The 24,104-nt window shown below is 48.2% G+C and overlaps 1 protein-coding gene and 1 long non-coding RNA gene across 4 annotated transcripts in view; one reads left to right on the top strand and one right to left on the bottom strand.

The window, feature by feature from the left end:
* PKNOX2 (PBX/knotted 1 homeobox 2) overlaps positions 1 to 24,104 on the bottom strand; it is a 269,178-nt gene that overhangs the window by 195,908 nt on the left and 49,166 nt on the right. For 2 of the 3 annotated variants that reach the window (XR_013404364.1, XM_015116040.3), the window contains exon 2: positions 3,782 to 3,852. The exons of the other annotated variant lie outside the window; for it this stretch is intronic. The gene's annotated coding sequence lies outside the window, so the exon portion shown is untranslated. The remainder of the gene's footprint in view (positions 1 to 3,781; positions 3,853 to 24,104) is intronic. 3 annotated transcript variants of the gene reach the window in all.
* On the top strand, positions 3,806 to 4,471 carry LOC106993517 (uncharacterized). Its single transcript, XR_001439765.3, has 3 exons — positions 3,806 to 3,885; positions 4,135 to 4,189; positions 4,339 to 4,471. It is a non-coding gene; the product is annotated as an uncharacterized LOC106993517 (long non-coding RNA).

Below are 24,104 nucleotides of genomic sequence, written 5' to 3'. Positions count from 1 at the left end.
GTGCTAAGGCTGGGCTTCAAACCTGATCTTTGTACTTCAAATCCAACATTCTTTCCCAAGCTGGAGCCTTGAAAATCTAAATGATCTTTATGTCTGTTTCCATCTGTTTCCTTCACGTACCCAAATTAAATGTTAGCTTCCTGACCTAAGTTTCACAAAAGGGGACAGAACAGGAAACCATTCCGTACTTTCACCTAGACTCAACTCTATAAAGTAGGCCCACTTAGCTATATCTAAACAAGTTCCCAAAATCTTATCTGCACATTTAGAATCTTAGAAATGAAGGTAACACTGGGGATGATGCCATCAGAATTTCCATTTACAGAGGAGTAAACTGAGTATCACACAAGAGAACAGTATAAGTCTCAAGTATAGAGAATCCTCAGCTGAATTTCAACTCTGTTACTTCCTAGGGTATTCCTCTTGTTCTCTAAGCCTCCTCTCCTCTTCTGTAATAGAGATAATAACAGCATCCCATAACACAGTGTGAGGGTTCAGTGAGAGAACGCACCGTTAAGTGCTTAGCATAATGCCTAGTATGTAGTAAGTGTCCAATAAGTGGAAGAATCCAAGACTCTCCCGCCAAACTCCAGCACTTTTTATCAAGACCAAGTCCCCTCACCCCTCTCGTCCCTGCCCCCTCCCCTTCAGTGTTAGCGATTCTCAGATCTCAGCCCTTTGGGGATACGGGCTGGTTGTTTCTCCTCTTTGGTAGCTTGGGCTTTTTTCTATCCCCTTAAGTCACAACAAGGCACCCAGGACACTCAGATCCTCTTCCAGGATTTAGCTGCATCTGAGTCAGAAAAATGGCAAAGGAAAGAAACTATAGTTCTTGAAGGGCACAGCCTCCCCAGGACATAATATGTGGCAGACGGGAAGGAAGGAGAGCAGGGGATGTGAGGTCAGCGAGGAGGGGCTGCCCTGAATTCCCCAGCTACAGCACAGCCCCTTAGAGCATCTTACATCCTAATCTTTGTGTGAAGCCTACCCCAGCTTGGAAGTCCATGGGGATGGTGGTCCAGGGAGCCCTGGATGTGAATGAAGGGCTCAAGGCTTGTGGAGTCCTAGTTCACAGTCTAGGACTCCTCCAGACCTGACACTTGAAGATGTGGGTCACAGACCCAACTCAGTCTTGCTGAGATGGACCCTGAGGTCCAAGTTTCTACCAGCTGCAGGACCTGCTAACATCAGCATGGCCTGCCCAGGAAGGAATCCTTGCCTGGCCTCCGCGGGCCCTTTTGACTCAAACATTCTGTGAATTAAGGGATAGTTTAATTTATCTAAGGCAGGGGGTTCTTTAGCCTGTCTTTCTAGGGTGAACAAATCACCCCCAAAGAAGGGTTCCTTTTATTCTTTCTGGGAAATAGATGAGGCTGTGCTATGCCAGACCACTAACTTGATGAGTACTAATTGTGGTAGACTGTATTCTCTAAAGACAACTGCAACAAGATACATCCTATTCCTCATGCTGTTCTTTCAATGTGATGTTGATACTCCTTGGAGAGATGGAGTGGGGGTGGTATTTATGTTCCCTTCTCTTAAACCTAGGTGAACCTTTGCAACTGCCTCAGTTGAGAGAATGCAGTGGCTGTGATGCAGCTTGCCTTCGAAGGGTAGGTAATAAAAGGCAACACAGCTTCCACTTGCCTTTTGCTGTCTCTTGAATGCTCACTCTTGGAATCAAGCCGCCATATTGTGAGGAAGCTCAGGCTACATGGAGCTGTCACATGGGTCTGGCCAAGACAGTCCAGCCAATCTCTCAGCCAACAGCTAGCATCAAAGCCCAGAATGATGACAGAACAAGCCTTTGGATGATTCCAGCATCTAGCTTTTGAGCTGCCCCCACTGAGATTCCATGGTGGCACCTCATGGCACAGAAACAAGCTGCCCCACCATGCCCTTTCTGAATTCCTGACCTGCAGAATAAATGATGTTAAGCCATTCTGTTATGGGTGATTTGTTACATAAACTAGAAATGGGACACCACTGGAATTAACTTGGAATATTTGCTGTTTCCCTCTCAAATCCAGCCCTCACTGGCCTTGTCTCTGAAACCTCAGACTTTTAGACTCTTCCCTCTTCAACTGGTCCCTATCACCCTGAGCCTGCCTCCCCGTCTGCTCTTTTTCCTTTCACTCCAAAAGGTAGGATCCCCATGCCTGAGGCCACCCTGGTAAACCACTCCCTGAAAGGTCATTTGAATCTTTCCATTTCAGAGCCCTGAGACCTGAAGAAACCCGTGTTTCCTGGTTCCTCTCTGTAGGCCCAAGACTGTGTCCCTGCCAGGGAGCTTTCCTGGGTGTGGTGGCCAGAGCCGAGGTGCCCGGCTGCCCTCAGGGATCGGGGGGATGCGCAGGCCTATTTCCCCCCACGCTCTCCGCTCTCATTAAGGTTCACGCTCAGCTTGCTCCTCATACTTGACTTATGAGGTCCCTCTAACCTCCGATGCGAGGAGACATCGATTCTCACAAAGGTCATTATCTTCTAGTCTGCCCCTCCGCCCACCCCCGCCCTACCTCCTAGGCAGGCTTTCCTGGAACAGGATGGAGGAAGGTACCCTTCCCCCTAAACCCTGGCCTGGAGATCTGACTGCTCCTCAGCAGGGCTGCAGAGGAGGTGCCCTGGGAGCCCAGGCCCGTCAATCACAGAGGCGACCGGCGCTGAATCGCAGGCCATTAGGCGGGAGGGCCGGCGCCCTGCTCACTCACCAGGCAGCCATCGGCAGGATGTTAGCCGATCACAGGGCGGCCATTCTTATGATTTATTCAAATACTCATTACAGTCAATCTATTTTTACACAGAGGTGAAGATGTGCGCTGATAACGGTTAATCATTTATAATTCCATGGACTGGTTGGAAGCCAATGTACTATCAAAGTCGTGGCGGCAGCAGCTCAGCCTCAGGTAGCCCCATAAGGAGGGTGGGGAAACTGCCCGCCCAGGGCAACTCAGTCATCCAGGTAACCCTTACTAAAGAGCGAGGAGGCTGAGGGTGCAGTGGGCAGACTGAGAAGTAGGAATCCTGGACTTTACCTGCCAGGAGCTCACGGCCTCGCTGGAGAGGGCATGGTAATGTGACAGCCAGAGGTGGGGACGGACGCAGGGGACACAGGCAGGGGCAGCGTGTGTGAATGCTGCGGAATTTCAGACAGGGAAGAGATCACTTCCAGCTGGCATTACCAAGGAAGGCTCCATGGAGGAGGCTGGACTTAGGCCGGGTCCCACAGGTGGGTAGACTTTTGCCAAGTGGGGAGAACCAATATGAGCAAATAAGCCTAAGTAAGAGGTCAAGCTTTTACTGGGCTGATGGAAGGGAAGCGGTCAGCAGCATTTCCTTTTCCCTCCCTCATGCCTCCCCAGAAATAACCAGATGTAAAAGCAAGTGCAGGCTATAAACTTGGCCCAGTTTGAGGACTGATGTTGCCACTTCCTCCCCTCACTGCCTCCCAAGCTTAGCCCACAGGCGATAGTGGCTGGGGTCTGGGTCGGCCTTGCAGACTCAACAGCTTCCTTCTCTGGCACTCATGACACATGTAACACATCGAGTCCACCTTAATGCACAATCAATATAGTCTAATTAAATAGGATGTCATATTACAGGGCCTCTTTGTCACATTCAGACATAATCTAATTAGAGCTCCACTGTATTTTATATTCTGACTAGCTCTTTGTTGAGTGTTTCTCTTGCACAATGCATGGCTGTTAAAGATCAGGTTCAGGGCTGGTCTTTAACCCCTAACCTTATTGAGTCAGCATGGAAAACGCCAATCAAAGTTACTTACAGTTCACAGCCCCTTTTCTAGTGAGCGGCATGGAGGATAGAAAGCCTCAGAAGTCCTGCTCCAGACTTCACCTGCCAATGAAAGAAAACATCTTTATAGACTGTGTAAGATGCTGCAGAAGTGAAAGCCAGGGTGGGGATGGGGGTAAACCCAGAGGTGGGTTTGGCTCAGGAAAAAGGCCAGGGCTGGCAGCCATGTGCCCGCAGTGCTGAGTGAGAAAGCTTCCTAGCAAGGGACTCCTGGTGCAAAACCATTATTGTTTAGAGACCTAATCAGGGCAGTGAGAGGTTCACGCCCTCCTCTACCTGCTTGGTGCCTCCATTTCTTAGGACTTGTATTTCCCTTCCCTATAGGGCTACCAGAGGAGAGAAAAGGCTCATGGTTGTCAAGTGCCCTGAGCTGACCAAGGTAATAATCATTTACGGGTGCCTCCTACCTATTGGAATACCCCATGCAGGGGAACAGAGCAGAAAGGCTCCTATGAAACTTTGCAATCTAGACAGGGAAGGCTGCAAAAGGCAAGCAAACAACAACACTGACCCTGTTGTCTCCTGCAGGAATATGAAAGTCTTGCTGCAGACGAGAACTTGCAAGTAAAGGTGAAGAGTCCAATAAGGCAGGAAGAAAAATGTGCATGGAGAAGAATGATGGGGCAGGACTGGAAAGATAAAAAAGTCTGCCTGCTTTTAATTCTCTTTCTGGAGTAAAACAATTTTGTAAAAATAAAAATCGTCACCACATATTTATCAGTTGTCTGCTCTGTGATCCACACATGCTGAAGCAGCAGAAATAAAATCTATGGGTTCTGTTATAAAAGCACTGCCTCCACATTGCTGGGGAAGGGAGATCACCCACATAAAAGAACCCCCAATAAGGCCAGACTGTATACAAAGTTGTGCTAAAGTGTACAGAAGCGATGCCTATTCTCTCTCCACAGAGACACGAAGTCTGCAAGAGTTGCAGCATTCAAGGGGTTTTCATGAGGAGGTGGAATTTGAATGGTGTCTTGGTGGACCAGACAGACAAGAATTGGCTGGTGGGAGGGAGGGAGAGGGCATTCCAAAGAAGGGGGCTATCTGAGCAAGGGCCAAGGGGCAGAAGAGCATGGATGGTCCTGGGATGATGCAGAGACTTGTCTGCCTGAAAGACACTAGAGGAGAGAATAATGCCAGCTCAGCAAGGTGGGGCCAGAGCATTCGGAGGTTTCAGTGTCAGGCAATAGAGGGCAGGCTAGCCTGCGGGATCACAGAGACATGGAAGGTTGTTCAACAAGGACTTGACATAATGTAAACCCTCACATGTCCCCGCCCTCTTTAGTACTTTCCCTTTAATTAAGACAAGCAAGCCTTTTTGGAAGAAGGTGGAATTTCAGTTAGAAGATTCAGGGATGGGGTGTAGTGAGATGTGCTGAGGAAACCAAATTGACTCTCTTGTTCATGATGACTTCCTTGAGGCAAAGGCATTTCCTCCGGGGCTGTCTCCTTACACCTGCATGATCAAGACTCATAGCTCACGGATATGCCTCAGAGGCAGGACCAGACCACTGGACTACAAACCATTGAGGAAAAGGACCATGTCTTCTGCATCTTTCTATCCCCAGAACCTAGCAGAGTGCCCAGGATGTGCTGGGTTCTCAATAAATATCTGCTGAAATGTTGAATGGTGGACTCTTATCATTCCAACCAGAGGCCACCACCAGCACCTCAGAACCAACCCTCGCCTGGCAATGGGTTCCAACTTGTATTATTCTAAACTACTTACATATTACTACTGAGCATGATATGAGCTTGGCACATGAAGTCTCTAGATTGAATTACATGGAGCTGTATGTTCTATCCCTGCCCTCTGGGACTGTCCGTCTGAGACACCTGTGACTTGAAAGAAGATATGGCAGACTTTCCAGGTGCACATGATGAAAAGCTGAGAAAAGCAGCTACTGTGCTGGAGGGATAGATTCAAGATTGTTAGAAAACTTTTAGCAAGCTGAAAGAACAGGCCAAAAGTGAAAAGTCCATTTTTCCTTTACTGGCTTTTATTTCTTTCACAGTAACATCATGACAACTACAAATGAAATAATTTTGAAAATAAAGAAAAAATGCCCATAATCTCATTACTCTAAACCATAAAATTAGTATATCCTTCGTCCACATGCAAACCCACTTTTTTTTTTTACAGACTCTTTTGTAGAAAAGATTTGACAGGAATATATATACCAAATCCCACTCTTACATTTAAAACATGTATTGAAAAAAAAATAAAACAGAATGGGGTGACCCAGTTTGAAAAAAAATAAAAATAAAAGACTTGGATTATTTGATTTAAATCCAAGCTCAAAATGAGCCAGGGTGTGATATTGTTGCCAAACTCACTAAATGTGATCATAGCTTGCAGTAATAGCCATATGGTACCCAACTGAGGGTTGAATGATCTCCTCCACTCTGAACTTACCAGTTTGTATTAGTTCTATATGTAGTTTTAGCATATTTTAAGAACTTTGACAATGATAAGTAGAAAAGAGAGGAGAGAGAAGATGTCTAGTGGTTAAATTGTGGGTTAGAAGTCTAGTGGTTCAAAGGATAGGCTCTGGAATCACACTGGACAGGTTTCGATTCTGGTTTGACCATGGGCAAATTACTTAATGCCCCCATGCCTGTTTTTCATCTATAAAATAGGGCTAATGCTAACTCCTCCTCTGAGGGTGGCGGTGAGGATGAATTACTTAATATACTGGAAGGTTCTTAGAACACTGCCTTAAACAAAATAAACACTCGCTGAATGTTAGCTATCTTTCCTGTTGTGGCTGTTTTCACTATTTATTAGGAGGCCATGAGGCAGAAGATAATGGAGAAAAAACTAGAGATGTATCTTCCTTGTCCCTTTCAACCACTGGTCCTTGCTCTAGTGACTAAAGCAATACAATCCTTCTCCCACATGGTATTCCTCCAAATATTTGAAGAAACTATGTGAGACGGGGACTGTGTTGCTCTAGAGGATAGGATTAGGACTAACTTTAGATGTTAGCGGAAGCCAATCTGCAGTTCAACACAGGAAAGAATTCTCTGGCAATGAGAACCATCCAGAAATGAGCGAGGCTTCCTTGGAAGGTAGTGAACTTCCAACACTGAGAGGAGAATCCTGCACTGGGTGAGAAGCTGCTCAAAGCATGTTTCCCCGATTTGGGTTTCAGCCATCAGTAAAGTGTTGAACAGCATTCGAAGACTGATAGTGTTGACACACTTGTATTTTGATAAAATATTAACAGCATCTTCTCTCACCATCATTTCATGAAATAATTCAACTCCCCCAAAATAAAGAGTGCAAAATCTCACAATAAAGAGCCATCCTTTGAGAAATACAGCATCATTTTTCTCTCTCTCTGCACACATACACCTGTGTGTGTAGGCACATGCAGTCTCTACACACTGTACTTATGTCTCACTCATCAGTATGCACCACTGAAAAGGTCTTCCTGGACTGGCACTACCCCATGGATGCCTGCTGGGGAACCATCCATGTGCCTCATGTTTTAGGGCCTTCAAAAGCCAGCTGTCTGTGATCCACGCAGGCAAATAATCATGGCGAAGCCTTTCAACTGTGCAATAATGCAACCAGAATTTGAACTCAGGCTTGTCTTATTCATCGTGAAAATAAAATGGAATCATAAATGAGATTGGCAATCCACATTTATAGATATGAGTGAATTTATGAAATGGTAAATGAGGAGGGAGTTGGATGGTCATGCTTATTTGGAAAAGAGGTGGGGAGAGGGATAGAAGAAAGCTTCCCATAGGAGGTAGCGTGATAGAACTTGTCTCTGCATCCTCAAGGATAGCTGTGCAGGCATCTATGAAGCATACCCAGGTAAAGAGGAAGACGAGCTGGGGGTTTAGCAAAGCCATAGGTCTGACACAGAGAGCACCAGACCGGAGGCCAGCCAGACACGGGTGCATGCCCTGACTCTGTTATTAACTTACTGTTTGATCTTGGAAAAGGAACTTTAATCATTGTATGCCTCAGTTTCCTCATCTGCAAAGTGATAGAGTTAAACTACTAGATCTTTGAAAAAAAAACTACATCTGACAATCTCTGAGAGTGCCCAAACTAACCCTTCAGGGAGGGCGCTAAGTCTCTTGCTAGCACGGTATATCATTGAGGTTAAGAGTAAAGATGCTGGAGTCAGTTTTGGGTTCAAGCCAGACCCATCATTTACCTAACCCTAGCTTCTATGAACCTCAATTTTCTCATCTTTAAAAGCGTGCTAACAGTAGCACCTTTAAATGAGATGGTGCATGTACAGCATTTTGTGCAATGCCCAGGACATATTAATAACTTAATTAAGAAATGGCTGCAACTCAATAGGAAAAAGAGAGGCAAATCCAGAAGACTGAGGACTTCCGCATTCATCCTGCTGCCCATGACACGTTTTCCTATTCTTTCCCAAGCCAGACTTTGGGGATGGGGACCAAATTGTGACAACTCCTTCTTGAACACCAAGAGTCTCTCTGGATGCTCCTGTCCTCTGCAAAGCCCTCTGTAGGCCTATAAGCCAAGCTTCCAAAAGAGAAACAAAACTTGGGTGGAAAAATCTGACTGAGATAGGCCATTCCAGGAGCAAACACCTGATGGACCATTCGTCCCTCCAACAGCATATCTGCAGCTCCCACCATATCTCACTGAGTCCCTGCTCTGTTCCACCTCTATACCCTCATCTCCTGACAACGCTTTGCAGTTGCTTACACTTGTTCCATGAGGTTGTCAGTCAGGCACTGTGAACTCTGAACAGCAGGCTCTAAATGACACAATAGCCGCGTAATTAAATAGATATAATTACCTAGTGCTAACTTCTTGGCTCTGAGACTCTTATGTATCCAGCACTGAGGGTACTACACAGCTTTCCACAAAGCCCAGTGGGCCTGGATGCTAATTCAACACTAGTCCTCAGCCCCGTGGACCACAGGCAGTGCTGGGCACCCAGTTGCAAAGGACCTGGAAAGGGTCCCTCTGTGACACTCCTCAGGCCCTGCCCAGGCCAAGTCTCAACTCTTGGGCCTGGACCTGTCAGTATAAGTATGAACATGAAGTCCTCTTAGGAATGTTGGCACTGGTGGGTTAACCTTAATATTTATCCCATATGGGAGAAAGAACTGGACACACTTATGACCTTTCTATGCTAGGCAGAAGCAAGCAATTTACCCTACAAGCCTGGGACAGAAAGACTCACATACACTGAGTGGTGTGGGCTCACAGAGTGGCCTGGTCTCAGCAGAGGTAAACCCTCGAGCATGAGGGTGGGCCTGCTCACAGGCAAGCCTCCCTAGCCCCATGGACATCCTCTGTGGTGCTAAAACACCAAGACCCAAGACTTGCTAATTCTCCCTCACAAGAATCGCTGCTCTTCTACCCATCCCATTGGCATTGACCCAACTCTCCTTCTCTCCAGCCTCAACCTGTTTTTGCCCATCCACCCTACCACCCCTGCCCTGGGAATCTTTCTAAAACACAATTTCAATCATGTCCACGTCTCCCTTAATACCCTTCCATGACTCCTCGTTGACTGGCAGAGGTCACCAACTAGCAGCCCCAAGGTTGACTCTTGCCTGTCCAGTGTTTTTATAAATTCTGCCAACATCTAAACCTTGTGAAATTTCACATTTAGAAATCTGGATTCCTAACTTTTCTCCAGAAATTGTATGGCCTAACCATGCCAATTCTGCATTTCCACATGTCGATCATTGGATGACATAGAGTATCAGCGGCCTCCTTTTAACTGGGCACATGTCCTCCTGTTTGCCCCATAGAGAGAAGGCAGGTGTTGCCCCCGGAAGTCTCGGGGACAGACACCTAGAGGCTGATTGACGCTGCCTGCTGAGCAGTATCGGGTTCAAGGTGATAGCGTGGGGGTGGTGGGGGCGTCGCATTATGTTCTCAGCTGTGCCGTACTCAGCTGCAGGCTGGAGGAGGAGGGCCAGGAAATGCCAGCACTGCTCCCACATGGACCCACCAAGTGTCCCTTCCTCTCATCTGGGCAACTCCTCCACTCCTAGTTGGGGAAGAGCTGGGGAAAGGTCTTACTGCAGTTTCCCAGGAATGCCAGTGGCCAGAAGGCAGGTGCTGAAGGCCTCCCTTCATTGCAGACACTTTCCCCACCCCCAACTCTGTAGCGGTTGCACCCCCTCCCTTTATTTCCATCCCACTCCTCCTATCAAAGCCCTAACAGCACATATTTTGTTAATTGTACAAACCTAATGGGGGAATGCATTGGCAAAAAAGGGTAATGGCCATCAGACCAGCAATAAAACAAAATTAATGGCCCATAGGAAGAAATCATGTCCACTTAATCCTGGCTCTGAAACTCTAATAGAATAATGGAATACCAACCGAGGGTTTTTTCTCTCTATGCAGATTGCTTACACCATGTTAATCACTTGCAAAGCAGGCCACATACCACTCCAGCTCACATGACCCTCCAGGGAAAGTAGCAGACCAGAAACATTCAGTGCAAGGCTCATTACTGACATGCACCGTGCAGCAACACCTTCCCTCCCTCCCCCAGGTGACTCCAGGACAGCCAGTGTGGGGTGTCATTGAGAGCCATCAGGTGTGGTGGGCCGGAAAGCAAGACACATAAGACCTAATAATAGCAAACATTTATTGAGGGCTTACTATGTGCCAGACACTGGGCTTGCTGAGCCCCTTCTATGGACTGCATGACTGCCACCCATTTTCATCCTCTATCGCTGCATGGTGCAGTCAGGTAGCCAATGGCCACGTGTGGCTTTTAAAATTCAAATTCTAACTAATTAAAACGAAATGAAATGTAAATTCAGTCTTCAGTCTCACTCGCCACATTTCGAGTGCTCAATAGCACACGTGGCTAGTGGTTGTGATACCGGACGGCTCAGACAGCATGTTTCTGTCATCATGGAAGGTTGTGCAGGACTGAGTTGCTCTAGAATGTTAAGGCTATTGTATCTTTTTTGTTTAACTGATTTTGAAATAAAGGAGGGGACAGGTGCAGTACGCTACCCACGGTCGTGCCATGCCGCTGATACATGGCTGAGCTGGGTTCTAACCCTCGTCTAACCCAACCTAGCTCCAGCCAGGACCAGCAATGGAGGCAGCAGGGGGCCTCCTGAGCCTTTCAAGCCTGGTAGAAAGTCTCTTCTGCTATCTGTGGCTCCCCCGGGGCTCTCTGAGAAAGTGCCTTTTGCGGCAGGTGCCACAGACCCAGTAAGGTCAGTAATTGCTCAAAAGGCGTTAGTGAAGAAAATGAATATTGACTTAAGGGACAGCAGAGAATAATTAAGACACCTTAAAAATGTGCGTCCACTTTTTACGTACTATATACCCAAAGGAAACAAAAGTGGTGACTAAAGCAGATACTTGTACACTTCTGTTCATAGCAGCTTTATTCACAGCAGCCCAAAGTGGGAGCAACCTAGTGTCCATCAACAGACGAATGGACAGACACAGTGTGGCATGCATGTGTCTACATCCAATGGAATATGATTCAGCCTTAAGAAAGAAGGAAATTCTCACACATGGATGAACTCTATATGATTCTACTTGTATGAGGTACCGAGAGTGTCAAACTCAGAGGCAAAAAGTAGACTAGTGGTTTCCAGAGGTTCAGGTGAATGATGAGGGACTGGGGAGTTGTTGCTTAATGAGTACGGAGTTGCAGTTTTGCAAGAGGAAAGGCGTTCTGTGGATGGATGGCAGTGATGGTTGCACAACAATGCAAACGTACTTAATGTCACCAAACACTAAGGCTCATTACTGACATGCACCATCTAGCAACCCCTTCCCTCCCTCCCCCAGGTGACTCCAGGACAGCCTGTACAGGGTGTCATTGAGAGATATCGGGGTGCTTAAAAATGCTTAAGATGGCAAATTTTATATGATGTATGTTTTACCACAATTAAAAAATATGTATATATGCCACCACTAATGTCTCCCAATTTCTATCAAGAATAGTAAAAATAAAGAGCCTGAGATCTTTAGGAGTAGGGGAAGGAGCAGCTCATCAGTCCAAGGAGAAGATAAGGGAGCCAAGGCCTGACAGACAGAGCAAGGAACCCAGAGCCTCCCAGCTCCAGTGGAGAGAAGTCAGGGGAGAGGCTGCCAGGGAGGAGGGCCTACGTTCCTGAGGATGGGATGGCTGGGCCAGCCTCCAACAGGGAAGGCAACTCCAGAAAGCTGATGCTGGAAAAATGAGCAATGATTTGGGATTTGGAAAAAAAAAAAAAAGCCTCGTGAGGGTAAGAGAGGGGGCCAACTAAGAGTATAAGAGAGTATCTACACTCCTAGTTGTACCGTCTAGAAGTATATCCACAGCAATAAAACAATAAGCAGGAAATCTAAAAGAAGAGGGGAATAGGAGGAAGAGAAACAGATGAGAGGATCTGGGCACCTAATGTGATACAGCAGTAATGGTTTGGCATGTTGGAAAGCAGGTAGACAGGACCTAGGAGACGGCCCTTGTCCTGATAGTGTTACGACTCTGTGCACATTGCCCTAACTCTCTGAGCCTGAGCTTCCTCATCTATTCAACCCAGTGGCTGTACCAGAGCAAGAAGAACCTTAAGGTGGTAGCAGTCCACAAATCCCTGGAAATTTTATCCAGAATAGTATTTGTGTGTAAGTTTTTCTGGGGAGAGGTTTACAGATTTTACCAAGATTTCAAGGCTGTCCACATCCCCTGAGAGGTTAAAAATCAGTGGAGAAGACACTCACTAGGTTCACATTCAGCCAGAAAGTTCTACAATTCCAAGAAATCTTGGACCAGACACCAGTAAATCTTTGGGGAGTCAAATAAATCCAGATGTTTATTCCTGCCTTGCTTGCCACACAGACATATTATAAAAATGAAATGAAATAATCATATACTTTGAAAAGTTAATATTATGTGTCTTGTGCAAGTAAATATTGCTGTTGTTGATTCACAGGAAGCAAGAGAAATTCTGCAGCAGGCCGAAAGGAGGAGGCGAGAAGCCGCTCCTCCGCTTCTGGAACAAAGGCAGTGCGAGGAAGGGATGTGAAAGTGCCACAGGGTGATCCCTGGGCTTCCCTCATTTGGTTGGAGATGAAGAGGCCTTTAATTCCCCTTGTGGAGAAGGGTCTAGCTCAGAGAAAAAAAAGAAATACAACCTACCCAGGAGGTGCAGCCCAGAGCAGACACACACATCTCTTTGTGCTAACAAGTCCTCATTTTGCATCCGGCTTTACTTCGGAGGAAATTTTCAACTGTGTGACTGAGAAAAGTGACTGACTCATGGGAAAACGGCACAGGCAGAGGACGGTATTTGGCACCAGAGAGCCAGCCCCAGACTGGAAGTCCTGCATCATGACTAAGCCAGGGTCGCCAGGCCAGAGGGGACATTGCTACCATGGGCTGTGCCCTCCAGGAGTAGGCCAGCCCAGAGGCAGTGGGTTGGGAAGCTGGAATCGGGGGCAGCTCAGTGCAGAAGTCAGTGCTAGAAGTGAGATGGTTGGACCTGGGCAGACTCTTAGAGATCATCTATCTTGACCTCCTCATTTCACATTTGAAGAAACCGTTCAGAGAGTGGTGGAGACTTACTTGGAGAAGTCCAGGATTGGAAGCCACACCAGTAATTCCCTTCATTCATTTACAAAATGTTTTCTGAGCATCAGACCCTTCACTAGGCTGCGGATCAATGATGAACAACAATTCCAGTTCCCTGCCCTCAAGGAGCCCACAGTCTAATGACGGGACAGACAACCAGCTGACTTGGGAGTTAAGTATGATTCAGCAGCTATGTAGGTCCTGCAGGGCGGGTTCCCCCCACCAGGTGTTTCAGAACCTTCTATTAACTCCCCTTTGGGGCAGGTACATCCAGACAGGGGGCATGGCGGGGGTAGGCCATACTTTCTCAGACCAGTGCTGGAGGGAGTAGAAGGAATTTCGCTATCAAATCCAAGCCAAGCTAACAGTCATTGGCATCTCAGAAAAGGTGCCGTCCAGGTAGCCAACCGAAAGCCATTGGAGGGAGCACCCAGCACCCAGCCCCCGGGGGAGGGAGATGGTCCCCACTCCAGCAGGCCTGCCACAGGCCTCTCCAAAGGGCACCACGGCACTTCCCATTCATTATTCCCTAACTCACCTCCGGGGGTGGTCCTGAATATTGTTTCATAAATAACTTAACAAGGCTCCAGCTTGTTTCACTGAGGTTAGGCAGATGTGTACGGTGCTGGCTGATTATGAGGGAATTTGGCTGTGCTGAATGGTTCTGGGAGGCTGATTCTCTGCGGAGGGGTGGCTCAGTGGAGAAGACAGCCAGTGTCCCCACCTGGATCTAGGATCACAGCAGGATGCTGAAAGAGCATTTGTTTCCAATTGTTCTTAGCCACTAATTTGGCTCCAGGGTATAACACCAATCTGAGAACAAACGGAGTAGGAAAACTGCCTTTCTGAGGGAGGCCTGATTTCACCATAAACACGGGAGGGGTGGGAGATTTCCTGAGTTCACAGCACAGGCCTCCGCCTCCTGGGCAAGGCCAGCAGCTTCAATCTCCAACCCGGAGTCGCCCTGGCTGCATGGCCATCTGTCTGCCTCACCTGCGCATGGCTCCTCCAAGGGGCTCCAGCAGAGGACAGATTACTCTGATGGCAGGTAGATAAAATGGGATCCCTCGCTAGCAGTAACTACCTTGAACAGTCTCTCTCCTGAGCAGCTGACAGTCTCCACCTGGCACCTGCCAGCCACAGAGCTTGCAGGTGGCACAGGCTGGATGGGCTGGCCGGGGCAACTCCCCAGGCATGGAGGGGCCAGGGAAGGCCCTGTTGAGGCAGGACTTGCTGGAAGAGCCCTCTGTTGGGTTGCAGGAAGGTCCGCCGGAGACACCCATCAGTAGAAGACACAAAGGCAGCTGTGTTTCTGACCAACTGAAGAGCTAGCAGCGTCCAGGGGCAAAGGGGAAAAGCTGTGTGGGTAAGGCCGCGGCAGCCGCTGCCTTGTCAAGACTCATGTGTAAGACCGCCAGTAACAAGAGGCCCTTCTTGTCACTAAATTGCCTTCTTGTGGCTTCAAATAACTGAATCAGAGAACTTTCAGTGGGACCCTCTTGAAAGCCAACGAGGAGATACCATGCCTTTACCAACCCTTGTGGCCTTCACTCACAGCCTCCCAGCAGCAATGTCATAGTTTCTAACCCAAAAATGCCTTCCTCACCAGCATGTGATTTAGCTATTCAATAGCTTCCTAGATTCAACATAGTATAAAAATACTGGAGGAAAGAGGGCAGTTTTGTTTTGTTTATCTTCTGGAAGTCAAAGTACACGCCACGTAATCTTGGCGTTAAAGTTTATGAACCTTGTTCAAAAAGAAAACTCTCAGGCTCTTGCTGATGGCGTCTTTCCTCTGCTTTTACACATATTGCTAACAGACTAAGTTACCTGGTACCTTGAGCCTCAGCTGATTAGAAGTATTAAAAGAGGGCCTGGCATGGTGTCTCATGCCTGTAATCCCAGCACTTCGGGAGGCCGAGGCAGGTGAATCACTTGAGTCCAGGAGTTCGACACCAGCCTGGCCAACATGGCAACACTCATCTTTATTAAAAATAGAAAAAGTTAGCTGGGCATGGGGGTGGGTGCCTGTAATCCCAGCTGCTCGGGATGCTGAGGCAGGAGAATCACTAAAACCAGAGAGGTGGAGGTTGCAGTGAGCCAAGATTGTGCCATTGCACTCCAGCCTAGATGACAGAGCGAGACTCTGTCTCAAAAAAAAAGGACTGAAAGAGGAAGAGTGTGGGCTTCCCCAAAAGGTAAACTGAGGCATGGAAGGTTGGCCAAGGAGTGACCTAAAAGGCAACCCAATGTGTCATTAAATGAGGCTCAATCATGTTCCAGGTAATTTACTCAAGAACACAGGGAGGATGTCCACTCATAATATTTACAACATCCTCAGGGTACTTGAAATAAACCGTTAGCCATCTAGAAAATCCCAGATGAGAATCCTTCTTGGTGGTTCCAGGCTGCCAGGCTCTTCCTGTAGGTTGTCTGGTGTGTTCAGAAGCTGCTTGCATTCACTCCTGACTAGACTCGTTCATTCACTCAACACTCATGGACTCCTCCAGTTGCTGGGTCACCCCAACAATGCAGAAAGCAAGATGAAAGCAGAGACACCTTTTGATGCAACACACACACACACACACACACCAGGAGCACCTATTACACATTAGGTGCCTGACAGATGCACATTGTACAGATGTTAGAAAAGGCATCTGGAAAGAGCAGAGGCAAGACAGTCAGACTGTTCTTTAACCTAGTCCGTAGGTACTTAGGTGAAAATTTTTGTGAGAAGGGGCTATACTCATTCGGGGTTCAACTAAAAATATCACATTATGAAAACGTCAAACTGCTCCGCCAAGACAAACAAAAAGACAACATAGCCTCAAGCCTGAAAAAAATGTGGAGAAGATCCCCCCCAGGGCACCTCAGAGAAAGGTTGAAGGAAAGGCCTCCACGTCAGTCCCAGAAAAAATTCCCCACTGGAAGAGAGCAAGGGGTGTGGCTCAGGATGAGGAAGGACCCATCACCGTGGCCCCAAGGCAGTTGTCACCCCTCTGTGGGCTCAGCTTCCTCATTCAGACATGGAACAGTTTGGGGCCATCAGTGTCTGAAGTGCTTCCGGCGTCCAGGTCAACAGGTTCCCAGCTTTGTTCAAGGGCCGATTCTGCTTGTCCCCCTGATTTCTTTTCACCGCAGTTTTGAAAGGCGTGATTCTCATCAACAGTTCCTCTCCAGGCACCGGCCAATCACCCAAAAATACACATTCGATTTCTTCCTAACCGTGTGAGGTCTCTGCCTCAGGTGCCCAACCAGGCGACAGCAAGTGATTCTTCTTCCCCTCCCCAGCCGGGCAGGCAGTAGGCTGTAGGTCATGGCACTACTGTCATTGTTGGGGACAGGAAGTTTTTATGAGACCCACAGGGGGTGGTGGGGGAGGAGGAGGGATTCCAGCAATCTGCCCTGAAGAATGCAGGTTAATAATTTATATGTGCATTTGAAAAAAAAACCCTACTGAAACAAATTGCATACAAATTGTGTGACAGTCGAAGGAAATGTGCCAGTGTTGCTCAGTGAAGCGTAATAAATATATGCAGCCCATAATAACAAGTTACTTAAACTCAGGGCACTATATGATTTATTAATTGTCTTCTAATCCTTTCCAGCTACAACTAAACCAAGAGTGTGGCAGCATCTCACATACTGACTTACATGCCTCCAACACCAAACAACGTGGCTGCCGTCAGCTCTCAGGTCCACTTTTCAGTCTGGCCCCCAACTCTGCAGACGGGCCTGGAGCATGGTAGGCTGCTTAGTAGACTGCTGTTCTCACCAAAGGGGGTAGATGTGCCCCAAACACACTGCATTTATCACATGGATGCCACACACCTCAAGCTCATTTTGCCTAGAGTTCCCCTCACCTGGCTTCCCTTTCCCATCCACCTCTCCCACTGCCATCAGTACCAAGGTGCCCCTGGGTGGACACTAACCCCAGTAGAACATAGTCCACTGTCTCCTGGGATGCCCCAGTGCCAGGCTCACAGCCCCAGAGTCCACTCCAGCAGCAGCTGGGGAGCCAATTAGATGGTGAGAATTTTTTTTTTTTTTTTTTTTTAGACAGAGTCTCACTCTGTCACCCAGGCTGGAGTGCAGTGGCGCGATCTCAGCTCACTGCAACCTCCGCCTCCCAGGTTCAAGCAATTCTCCTGCCTCAGCCTCCCAAGTAGCTGGGATTACAGGCGCCCGCCACTACATCCAGCTAATTTTTTGTATTTCTAGTAGAGTCAGGGTTTCACCATGTTGGCCAGGCGGTGATTCGCCTGCCTCAGCCTCTCAAAGTGCTGGGATTAGAATTAGAACAGAAATGGGAGCAGAACACAAAGTCCTGCCCTCTCTCTGGGACCCACTGACCCAGCAGCTGCACTGACCCAGCAGCGAATGTAGGATTTTGCTCTTGGGTCCACTGGTTGGGTCTCCGCCCTGTCCCTAGTGCTACAGATGCTGGCCTTTGAAACTTTGGAGGAATGTCCCCTCTGCTTTTGTAGTCAGAAATACTGCTTCTGTGTATGGATGGATGGATGGGGAAATAGAACAAGGTCGGATCCTAGGTAAGGTGTGACGGGAGAACTGCAGAGACTGGATTCAAGAGGTGAAATGATTCCCCTGGGCCGATTGCCCCAGTGACCTGCCATTGTTTCCTTCTCCCCCAACATGCTTCTCTCCGGCCTTCCCATCTCACAATGGTGCCATCTTCCGCCAGGTACCCATGTCTGGAGCCATCTCCGATGCTGCCTCTGCCTTCTCCCTCAATCCCACACCACACCGGTGGGGATTCCACGCCTAAAAAAGACTTTTCAAATCCATCCCTTCTGTCTCCACTGCCACTGTGTAATTCGGAGCCCAGGGGTTGGAAATCAGCCGCTCTTGGCAGAACGCAGCCCCAGACATTTTGTGGGAATTGCACAGTGTTTTTGTGTTTTGTTTTGTTTTGCTTTTAAAAAGGTAATATGGAACACGGTTCAAAAATCAAAAAGTGTAAGAAGGTAAACACTGAAATGTTTCCCTCCCATTCCTGTCTCCCACCTGTCTAAGCAAACACAAATACAGATTCTTGTTTTTCCCTTTTTAGACACACTTTTTATGAAACTTGGTGAGTTTTTTTTTTTTACCTTTTTACACATATTTTGGAGATCTTTATCAGTACAAAGAAAACTTTCTCATTTCTCTTTTTAAATGAATAGTATTCCATTGTCAGGAAATTCCATAATTTAGTAAGTTGGTCTTCAATTGATGGATATTGGGTGCTTTCCAATCTTTTGCTATTACAAATAATGTTACAAAGAATGTACTTAGACATATGTCATTTCCTGTATGTACAAGAATGTCTTTAGGATCATTTCCCCAACATGAAATTGCTGGGTCAAAGGCATATGATTTATCATTTTGATGGTATTCGAAATGGCCTTTCAAAGGGGTTGTGCAGATTTACACCATAAGACAGTGTTTCCCCAGGGCCTTGCCAATAGAATGTGATATCAAATTTTTTGGCTTTTTGCCCATTTAAAAGATAAATGAATAATGGTATCCCAGGTTAGTTTGAATTTGCATTTCTCTTACTATGTGCAAGGTTGACCATTGTCTCATATGTTAAAAGCTATTTGTATTTTCTTTTCTGTGAATAGTCTGTTCACATTCTTTGCCCATTATTTTTTCTACTGGGTTGTGTTTTTGTTGTTGTTAATTTTGGGGAGCTCTTCATATATTAGGGAAAATAGCCCTGTGATATGAGTTGTAAAAATTTTTCCCCAGGTTGTCATTGTCTCTTAACTTTGCTTATAATTTTCTTTTTTGAGATAGAGTTTCACTCTTGTTGCTCAGGCTGGAACGCAATGGCGTCAATTTGGCTCACTGCAACCTCCACCTCCTAGGTTCAAGAGATTCTCCCATCTCAGCCTACCAAGTAGCTGGAATTACAGGTGCGTGCCACCACCCCCGGCTAATTTTTTGTATTATTAGTAAAGACAGGGTTTCGCCATGTTAGCCAGGCTGGTCTCGATCTCCTGACCTTAGGTGATCTGCCCGCCTTGGCCTTCCTAAGTGCTGGGATTACAGGTGAGAGCCACCATGCCTAGGCTGCTTATAATTTTTGATGGTAGTTTAAAAATTCTTAGTTTGAATGCCAACAGGTTGAGAACCAACATTCTCCCACTGGCTGCAGCCTCCACTGCTCCCTATAATTTTGCAGTTGACGTGCTTTACCCTTTTTGATTGCCAGCCTGGACATGGTTGTGACACCTGGAACTGCCACTACCATCTTGCGACCCAGAGGAAAACCAGGTGGAAAACAGAGCTAACATCCCGAGGATGACAGAGAAAGAAACTGGGTGCTTGTGGATGTCATAGATCCCCTGAATTTCTCCAACCCTAGAGCAGTTCTGGTACTGAACTTTGTAACACATAAGAAACGAAATGCCTCACTCTTTAAGCCTTTTGGGGTTGGATTTGCTGCTACTTACAGTCTAAGGCTTTCTAACTGATACACATCTTGACTGCTCTTCTTACAAAGGTCTGGTCCCCTCTAACCCATGCGCACTGCTGCTCAGGCCAATATTCTAAAATATAAACCTGGCAGTGCCACTCCCCATCTAAATATATGCACTAGCTCCCCATCTCCTGCAAGATATCATCCAAGTGTCTTAGCTCTCACCCTGTCCCTGCCTACACCACCCAGCCTTGCTCACACCTCTGCGCTTTTGCTCAGCCTGTCCCTCCTGCCCTGAGCACCCTTTTCCTCTTTCTGCTGTCTAATTCCCAGGACAGCCTGTTCTGGCATCACCTCCTACAAGCAAACTTCGGAACAAGTTCCTGTCCCCGCCCCCTCACTGCCATGCAGCACCCAGAGTCTTCTCTACGGCTGCACAAACCCCAGTGTCCATGCATGTTTTTACAGGGCCGAGCACCCACCCCACTCACTTCCCCATGAGTTCCTTGAAGGCAGAGACAAGGTCTTATTCACTTCTGCATCCCCAGTACCCAGCTCGGGGGCCAGCAGAAGCTGGTGTTCACGGGGTTTGCAAACCTGAATGGAGCTCCCCCGTCTCATCCTGTTTGTTCCCACAGATGCCCCCTCAGGCCTCCTGCATCCAGCTCCTCAGAACCAAAGCCTTCCCACCCAAGTCCACATCACATTAAAGAGCAGTTAGAAGAAAGGCCCTATCCAAATCTGCCTGCTCTAAGAGGAGAAGCAGGTGACCTGCTGAATCACCAGATCAAACAGTGCCATCTGCCTCAGCATGGGCTTATGCCAGGGTCCCCAGTGCCACAGCAAATCATCTAGTGCAACAGAAAGTTGAGGTTAGGAGCTGGGTTCCTAGCCACTTACTAGCTCATGAATTCTGACAAATTACTTAACCCCTTTGCAATTCAGTTTCCTTATTTGTGATGGAGGGATCAGGAGGCCAGTGTGAAGATGAAATTAGTGTAATTGTCTCACATAGAAAGTGCTCAGTAAATGACAGCTATACTATTCCCCCTCCCAGGTTCAAAACCACCTCCCTAGGTAAATGCGGAAAAGTCCACGCAAAGTAGACCCCAAACACTTCCCTAGGGTGGGTCTCTTTTCCAGCTCAAACAGCAGTATGAGGACCACACAGCAAAAATATATTCATGGGGCAATCACGCAGAGGGAGAGCCGATGTGCACCGACACTTCCTGTGTGCCCGCCTGCGCTAGGCACTGTCACTTCCTGTGTGTCCGCCTGCGCTAGGTGGCCTCCACCTGTTTCCACGCACATTCCTCACAACAACCCCACAAGGAAGTATTTGTAGCTGGCCTTGCAGTGAGGCTTAGAGGAGTTAACAATTGCCTAGTGTGAATGTCCATGGCCATGATCCTGGCTACGTGGAAGCGTGAAGATCTGAACCCAGCCCCACTGGGCTCCCGCCTGAGTTCTTTTCCTTGTCGCATGTTGCCTGCAAACTACATGGAGTGAGAGCTGGTCTGGCAAATCTAGGACTTGTGATCCCTGCTGATTAAGCCTAATAAGGTGACCAGAGAGGAGCGTGGAAGGAGAGAGATCCAGGAGTGGGAAAGGAGGGGATGAGAGAGTGGAGAGAGAAGCTCCTAGAAAAGGCTTCTCTCCTATCACCAGCGTGCTGTTGTCTGGAGGGGTGTGTGTGCACATTCCTGTGTGTGTGACTCCACGGGTGGGTGTTCCTGCATGTGTGTGAGTGTGACTCTGTGTGTATGACTGGGTGTGACTTTGTGTGTGTGAGAGAGAGAGAGAGACTGTGTGTGTGTGTGTGTGTTTTGAGGGGACAGGGAGCCTTTCCCAGCCTGGCCTCCTGCCTACTTTCATGCACATGCACATCCTGGCCACACCGAGCCTGAACATGCCCCATGTGAACTCCGCGTGTGGTCAACAGTGGGAGTCTTCACCTATTAATACGCCTTTAACAAGGCCCCCCTGTTGCAGGCTGTTCAGGCCAGCCACGTGACCTCAGTGGCACCAGCTCTGTTACTAGCCCCCTGACTGACCTGGCTAGACTGCTGAAGGGACAGCAGGGGGGAGGAGGGAGGGAGGAAGCACCTTCACAAATGCAGTGGGCTTCCCTGGACAGGGCTTCCCCAATCCAGAGCACTGGGGCAGAGAGAACTCTGGGAAAGGCGCCTCTGCCTGGGCGTCTCTCAGTTTTCACAGACATCCAGAGCACAGGGGAAAACACACACCCCTTCTCATAGGAGCAACACTTTTGAAGAAGAGGGAAAGCAGTGGGGAGGGAACGAGGGGAGAAGGGGCAGGCTGGGTTCTCAGCCTCGCTGCCTCCCCAGCCGGGTTTCTCAGGCCCCCTCAGCATCTGCCAGGACTCGCCCTGCTACCAGGACTGCCCTGAGTTTCTCTCTCCTCTCCCTGCTGGGTGGAGGCAAAAGCAACTTACCCCATCTGACACTGTCTATGGGAAGGCAAATGGGGCCCAGAGAAGGGCCCAAGGTCACACTGTGGCCTGTCAGGAGCAGACGGACTCGAAACCACAGGTCAGGCCTCTCCCTGCCTTAGTCCTCTGGCTACTCATGGCTCTGAAGTCCTCTAAGCCCTGGTAGACAACAGCTGTAGTTAAGGATTTTCTCCTTGAGCAGGACAAAAGGAGTTAATCTCATGGGACCTGACCCAAGGTGAAAAAGAGATATTGTTGTTTAATGTAAAAACATCTCCACAGCCGGGGTAAGCCTCATTTTCTGTATTCTTTAAAGCTTTTGAGGACCTAGTGTTCTGAAATCAATCTGGAGAAGCAATGAAATTGACGAATTCAAGTCAGCAGCAAGCATGGACTGCAAGGCCCTTCTTTATCCATTCCTTGGCTTCTCTCGTGTTGGCAAAACCAGACGCAGAACTAAACGACTGAGCGCTGTAAGTGACCACCTAGGCCTGAAGAAGACCTAATCATCCGGTCTTGCCGGGGCCTTACTTCCAGTCTCTGCTTTTAACTTATGAGAGGGTAATGGGAAATAGTAGTTAGTTAGTTAGTTAGTTTGTTAGTTAGTTTGTTTGTTTTGAGACAGAGTCTCGCTCTGTTGCCCAGGCTGCAGTGCAATGGCTTGATCTTGGCTCACTGCAACCTCTGCCTCCCGGGTTCAAGTGATTCTCCTGCCTCAGCTTCCCGAGTAGCTGGGATGACAGGTGTGCGCCACTACGCCCGGCTAATTGTTGTATTTTTGGTAGAAACGGGGTTTCACCGTGTTGGTCAGGTTGGTCTTGAACTCCTGACCTCAGGTGATCCGCCCGCTTCAGCCTCCCAAAGTGCTGGGATTACCGGTGGGAGCCACTGCCCCCGGCATGGAAATAGCAGTTTATATCCTGTGCCTGCACCTGCTTTTCTAGCTGGATGACCTTAGGCAAGTTATGCTCATTTTACAGGCGAGAAAAGTAAGGCACGAATGGATCTCAGGTCAGCCTGAGTCACGGAACTGTAACATACACAGTGCTGATTCGCCAAACTCACAGTCGTGAGCCCTCTCAATGGCCCCCAGCCTTTCAGCCATTCTAGCCTTGATTAGAAAACCAATGATTACTGCACTAACTCCCAAGCCCCGTCTTCCTGGTGGGGGAAGAACAGCCTTCTTGCAGCAAGCTGATATTTGGACAATCGGAGAGCCTCCCAACTGCTCCGGAAGACGTGGCCTTCCCCTCCCAGGACCTAGCAACGCTGCCAAAACAAGAGGAGAAAGCGTCCAACAAAAGTTTGTTTTCATGGAGATTTTATTTCCTTCGCGGAGGCTCTCCCACCACAGATTTCTCTTTGTTGGAGCTTGCATTCAGAAGTCACCAGATACACAGCCCCTGACCCCGCAGGCCCTCGGGGGATCTCACGCCTTTATCTCTCCTCCCAGGCCCATAGGCTGCCTGCTCCCCCTCTCAAAAGGCCCTTTGAGCCACTATGGATAGAGAGGGGTTCTCAGAGTGGACAGAAGCCTTGGAGGGGCTGAGCTGTCCACATCAAGGTGGGGAGGGGAGAGAAGAGAGAGAAAAAGAGAAGGAGGGTGGAGAGGGGAGGACTCTGTGTCTAAGGGCTGGCAAGGAGTTAGAGAGGTTGTACCCCATCCCCTCCACCCCTCAGGCAGGGGCTGTGTTACCGGATTGAAGGTGCAGATGCTAACTAGGAGGTGCTGACAGCAGGACGCAGACCTCACAGGCTGGTCCCCAGGGTGTGGCTCAACTTGCACCTAGGCAGGGCCAGTCCAGGCAAAACTCAGAAGGGGATAAGATTTGTCTTAGGTAGAGGAGCCTTTCCTTTTTGC

The sequence above is a fragment of the Macaca mulatta genome, chromosome 14, assembly GCF_049350105.2.
Source record: "Macaca mulatta isolate MMU2019108-1 chromosome 14, T2T-MMU8v2.0, whole genome shotgun sequence".
In the NCBI taxonomy this organism is placed as follows: Eukaryota; Metazoa; Chordata; class Mammalia; order Primates; family Cercopithecidae; genus Macaca; species Macaca mulatta.
This window is presented reverse-complemented; position numbering and strand designations above follow the sequence as displayed.